Genomic DNA, 6,609 nt, shown 5'->3' with positions numbered 1-6,609 from the left:
TCAATATCTGTTACCGTTTCGGAGTTACGGGGTGTTTTTCAAAAATGTGCATTTTTAACAAATCGCTGTAACTTTTTTGCTATGGAAAATTTTGTATTTCTATGAAGACATTTTCAAAGCACCTTTTTACGTAGAATTTAATGGTTTAAGTATAATTTTTTAAAATTAATAATTTAAGAGTTATCAACAGAAAAATTGATTTTTTATTTGGGACACTCTATATATTTTTAATTAACTGAAGAGAATTTAAAATTATTTTTTTAAAAATATAGCACACTGGATATTTTGTATCCTCTTCGAAATACAGAATTTTTAAAAGCTCGCCACTTTTAACTAGTAGGCTTTGGGCCCCTTATTGATGATATGCCTTTAATGGAACTCGAAAACATATTTTTTCCAGCAAGACGACGCATCACCTCTGAACGCTGAAGTTATCAGCAAATTTTTGCAGCCAATTTCAAAATAATTGGATAGCTAACCAAGATTTCAGCCGTTGTGGCCGTCGAGGCCGCCTGACTTAGTACCCATGCAGCATGGATCTAATCCTATGGATATATTTGCGGAAGAATAAAGGTCCCTTACTCTTCCGTATAATCCTTGATCTAAACAAGAATTAAAAATACTTGGCAGTTATGAGGGTATCTTTCACCCCACTGAGTTAATGAATACCGCGAGAAATGTTCAAAACTGCCCCGTCTGCCCATAACAGAAGACGGTCGATATGTCGCTGTAGCAGACACCTGTAGCAAAAACTCATGTCTTGGTTTGCTACTTATTTTTATTGTTATTAGATATAGTTTAAATGTGTTGATGTTGGTTAAATATATTTTAAATTGTTATAAAATTCTGCATCTCTCATGGCATATTATTTTTCGTTTTAATTGATGCTCACAGCTAGATTTTTTGCATTACAGCCGGTGCCGTTCAAAGCCTACTTATTTAAAAGCGGGCGAATTTTTATATACTCTATATCTCGAAGAGGAATCGCGCAAAATATCAACTGTGTTATATTTTTGGAAAGGTAATTTTAAATTCTTTTCAATAAAGTAAAAATATACAGGGTGTGCCATATAAAAAATCAAATCTTCTGTTGATAATTCTTAAATTATTAATTTTCAAAAAATTATACTTAAACCATTAAATTCTACGTAAAAAGGTGCTTTGGAAATGTTTTCATAAAAATACAAAATTTTTCATAGCAAAAAAGTTACAGCGATTTGTTAAAAATGCATATTTTTGAAAAACACCCCGTAACTCCGAAACGGTAACAGATATCGATATGCGGTTTTCACCATCTTGTTTTTGACAAAAATTGAGCTCCAGATACCGATATTAGTTTTTGTCTATCTCCTACAGAAAAGGGTGTTTTCATTTAAAAGCGTCGAATTTGACCCACCCTGTACATACATTTTATAGAGTTAATTTCTTATTAAAAATCCTACATTTCATAATAAATTGACCTCTTGATAATATACAGAGTGTCCCAGAAATAAGTGCAAATATTTTAACTGGTAGTATAGTTCAGCCCCAGAAACACGCCTATGAGGTTTTTTTACGAAAAAAACATTTTAAAAATTCGAAATTTTTTGAAAAATTTTTTGGACATTTTTTAGTTTTTAGTTAAAACACATAATTTCTTGGTGGACAATATAGGTATTAGATTAAATTTACAAGAAAGAAAATCCAGAAAAGATCCAGTGGTTCTCCAAATTTTAGCAAAAAATCATTTTTTTGGAAATTTTCAAAATATAATAATACCGTTATTTTGGACTTATTTGAAAAACGATAAAGAGAAAATATGTTTCTTTTATCGAGATCTACCACCCCTTAAAATACTTGCACTTATTTCTGGGACACCCTGTATAGGTTAACTATACGCATAATATAATAAGTAAAAATTTAATATTCTTTTTAAGACAGCTATTATTTTAAACTTTTATCTTATTAACAAATTTCGACTCTTATAAAAGTTAGGTAAGGTAGGTATAAAGGGTAAGATAATTATTTATAATATTATTATATATTTTATTTTAGATTTATTAGAAGCATATACATATTAAAAATTTTAAACTATATAAAATGTTTGATATAAGCTACTAAACACGCTTTTTTCTTCCTATAAATTATTTATGTACATTAATAAAACATATTAATATACATAAATAAAATATTTATGTATATTATTTATAAAATACAGGGTGTCGAAAAAATAATGTATTTGACTTTATTGAGTGATTCTACAAATAAAAATAAAACAAACAGTTCCTATGAACATATGCCCTAAAGTTGCATCCCTCGAAATGGTAAGTAAAAATAATATATTTTATTTTTAAAAATATTGGTACACGATTTTTCTTGAAATTTGATACTCTTACACACATTTTAATACTAAAGCGAATGGCGACAGTGTAATAATCCGTAACATCCGTGAGGGTGCATGCATAGCATCCTAGAAAAAGCGGAACAGCGTATCGGCGTAACGACCTTGTATTGATTTCCAGCAATTCTATTGGCTGACATTTTTAACAGATGAATTTTCGAAAAATTTCAGCCAATAGAATTGCTGGAAATCGATTCAAGGTCGTTAAGACGATACGCCGGCGCCGGCGCCGTTCCGCCTTTTCGAGGACGGTGTGGATCCAAGAAACGAAGGTACTCAAAGAACAAAGGTAAGAAAGAAAGTACCCTGAAAGGGTACTTTCTTTCTTACCTTTGTTCTTGAGAGGAATGATTACTGGTGGTACTTCTTTTATCTTTATAGATACAGTAATTTCAATAAATGACATAAAAATCTAGAACTTTTAAGCAAAAATGATACTCTTTGCTTAGTTCGAAACGGTGAACGGTTTCCAAGATATTTGCGTTTAAAAGTTACGATGCATCGATTTTAATATTAGTGAAATGATAAAATGTAAAAAAACTTACTGTAACTGTAAAGATAAAAGAAGTACCACCATTAGTACTCCTTAACCTAATGGAAAGTACCATTTCAAGGCTGTTACGGATTTTTACACGATTGCCATTCGCTTTGGCATTGAAATGTGAGTACCAAATTTCAAGAAAAACGGTTTACCAATGTTCTTAAAGATATACAGAATATATTATTTTTATTTAACTTTTCGAGGGCTATACACTATTTTTTAACACCCTGTATATGCCAACATTGAAGGTATTTATTACGATTTATGAATGTGAATCATATTGTTGTTAAATTAAGTAAAATAATTAAAATTGACAATATTCTCTATAAATTTTTGTTATTGGCTGTTTTAAATTTTTGTAGAATTAATAAATTATTTATTGAATTAATATTAGTTGATTATTACGCTCCTGCTTGAATTCTAAAATATTGGAAAATGGTTAGCGATCAAAACGCGAAAAATGCATTTGAAGAGTTAAAAAATTAAAGAGAAAAACGTTATTTCCCATAAAAAATATTTTAGAAGGAAAAATAAAATTTTTGTAGGTGTCAGAAACCAAAGATATTAATCACGAATGTAACTAAACGTAAAAGTCGTAAAAATAAATTATAATAGTCTCCCGTATATAGCATTTACCCGCATTGCGAGTATCAAGGTACAGCTTCCACTGGAGCTGGAGTACTGGAGCTGTGCGGTATACAAGAAAGGTAAAGGTGCGTATTCATTATCCGAACGAACGAACGAATGTTCGCTAGTGGTATGGACGGGGACCGTACGATAGAACCGCACGAGAAGACTGGACGCGAACGCTTTTGATGTACCGACTCGAAACGGATGGTCGAGCGAACGAACGAACGAACGGCCGCATGCGTTCGGTCCCCGTCTAAATATACCGCACTTTCATTCGTTCGTTCGTTCGGATAATGAATACGAACCTTAATGTAGCCAGGACCTTAGATTAAGAATAAAAGCCAGGACCAGGGGCGGATCCAGCATTCCGGAAGGGGAGGCTACACTCAAAACTTTACTTAAAGTACATACTCCAGAGTCGTTTGTTGTTTGTGACAAAATAAATTAGTAATATCGTATCATTTGACTGAACTCAAAGAGGGGTGGGGGGCTTGAGTTCCCAAAGCCCCCCACACCCGTGGATCTGCCACTGGCTAAGCCCGCGGTTACATTGGACGCGGGTCCGTGCGTTGTTTTAAACGTGCGAGCTCTGACGGAATTTACTCGCACGACTATTTTATTTTAGTGGTTACATTAGATGCGCGTTCATGGTGTCCTGTGTGTCGAGTTTGTTAAAACTGACGCCACTACTTTGATGCTGTCTGAGGATTTAATGTTAAAATAACTACTTCTGAACAGAAAAAAATGTTAGGTAAATGATTTATATGCAAGAAAAGGGGAAGAAAATGAATTTGTAAAATATTTGGTGAATTAAAACAGCAATCGGTCAATTTTTTTGAATATTTTAGAATGTTTCCAGCAACATTAATACATCTAAAATAAAAATAAACCTGGAATTCAAAAATATTCAAATTTTTCGGGAATGTATTGGGCCCAGAGATATAAAAATTCGAACACTCGGACGTGCACGTATTAGAAAAACAAACCAGTTTGTTTTCATCCGACCAACGGAAATGATGTACGTGCACGGACGCGCAAACTCCGATGCAATGTAACCGCCTGCGTAAATACCATTTGTTTGTTTTTTGGTGCGTGCACGTCCGAGCACGTACGACCAAAAAAACGCACGGACACGCATCCAATGTAACCACGGGCTAAGACTACGCTTCAAACGCCTCGCCTGTAGCTAACAGCGCTTTCAGATGGAGCGGACCGTCCGGTCCGCGACTTCGAGCAAGTACTATGGGTTTATATCAAAGAGGTTAGAAGAGTTTATATGGACAATTTCACATGGGTCGCGTCCGGATAATTTCGTCCGACGGCTGTCTTGAAAAAACACGACGGACGGACTGTCCGCTCCATCTTAATGCGCTGTAAGACTACGCCGCGCCGCTCGGGGTAAACATAAAGACACCCTGTGTGATATTATCCAAAGTGGACTCCGTATCACTGAGAGATGGTGCAGGACTGGCGGGCTGAGCAATAACTCAGACAGAACCGCGGTAGTGCCGTTCACCAGAAGCGACGCCTGGAAAACTTGAAAAGAATCCATCTAGGTGAAAAGATAATACTGCCATCACAGGAAGTAGAATATCTGGGAATAACCCTGGGCACTAAACTTCCCTCGAACAGGCATATTAAGAACATTACCAGCAAAGTCACAAAGGCTCTTATTCGTATATCAGGATATGCAAAAGATTATAGATGGGGCTGCGCCCCTAACATTTTGCGCAGTACACAAAACTAGAGCAACGTACAGCAAGGCAAAACCTGTGTAAAGTACAAAGACTGACATACATCTGCATCACAGGTGCCATAAGAACATGCCCAACAGCAGCGATGAAGGTCATCCTAGACCTAACACTACTACACATTGTCGTCGATAGATATGCCAATGATGCCTATGCCTATGATTAGAATGGCCATTGACGGAAACAGTACTGTGAGAATTCTCAGGTCAGGGGCGTGCAACAACCCTCAAAAAGAAAATTCCACTCTCCCAACTTCCAGTGGATGGAGCAATAAAAAGAATTGGACAAAAAAGGATTGGGCCGAAAACGAAATCCTCCGAACCAATGGACACCCATCCCGGCATACTTCAAGCAAAAATCTACACTATCGAAAGATGCGTAACTACAATTTATATCTTAGATTCCTATCGAAAACAGCAAAATCCATCTTATCCGATAGTCAGACAGCACTAAAAGCAACTCAATAAACCATCGATTCGAATTTAGTCAAAGAATGCTTAGAGAAGCTAAACAAATTAGGCAAAGAAATAAAGTCCTCCTACTCTGGGTGCCCGCTCACCAAGGGATAGAAGGCAATAAAAAGGCAGACAATCTAGCTGGAAAAGGAGCGAACACTCCACTAACTGGATCCTCCAACGGTCTAAAACACTCGAAAATGTTTTTGAGAACTTACGACCGCTAACAAAAAAATATTTTCCTTGATTTAAGTAAAAACTATCTTTAGATTGCCACGGGGTTTCTAACAGAACACTGTCTCCTCAACGAACACCTCAGTAGACTCAAACTGAGAAACAACGGCGAATGCAGATTCTGTGGGGAAAATGGGGAAACACCAGAACACCTTATTATTACTAAGTGCGCCGAGACGACAACCATTTGTACCATGAATAAACTTTGATACGGCTGATGTCGAAGATGGTGAGCTAGCACCTGTGGAGCCGTCTCAGATACTGGCTTTTGTCAAAGCCCTGAGACTGTATGATGAGTTATAACCCGTTATAACTCAAGAAAGGGGAACACACAATAGATCTGTAAGGTCGCCGTGATTAACCCCCCTCCTGAATATTCTTCGTTCCTATGTGTAAAATTATATGGGGAATGTCATTGATCGTCATTCCCAAGCCAACTGGACGCCGTTTTTTTTTCGGTCATAAGGTATTTTCAGAATCCCTCTTTTTGGAAAATGTTTTTTTTTAAGAAATTCCGAATTTCCAAAAAAAAAATTGCGAAAAAAACCTCATAGTCGTATTGTCGTGTTTCTGGGGTCGCGTCGAAATATACTAAATACCAGATGCTACTCCTAAAAA

Source organism: Sitophilus oryzae, unplaced genomic scaffold (genome assembly GCF_002938485.1).
Source record: "Sitophilus oryzae breed Bouriz unplaced genomic scaffold, Soryzae_2.0 scaffold_1441_pilon_pilon, whole genome shotgun sequence".
Taxonomy (NCBI): domain Eukaryota; kingdom Metazoa; phylum Arthropoda; class Insecta; order Coleoptera; family Curculionidae; genus Sitophilus; species Sitophilus oryzae.
Note: the sequence above shows the minus strand (reverse complement) of the source record.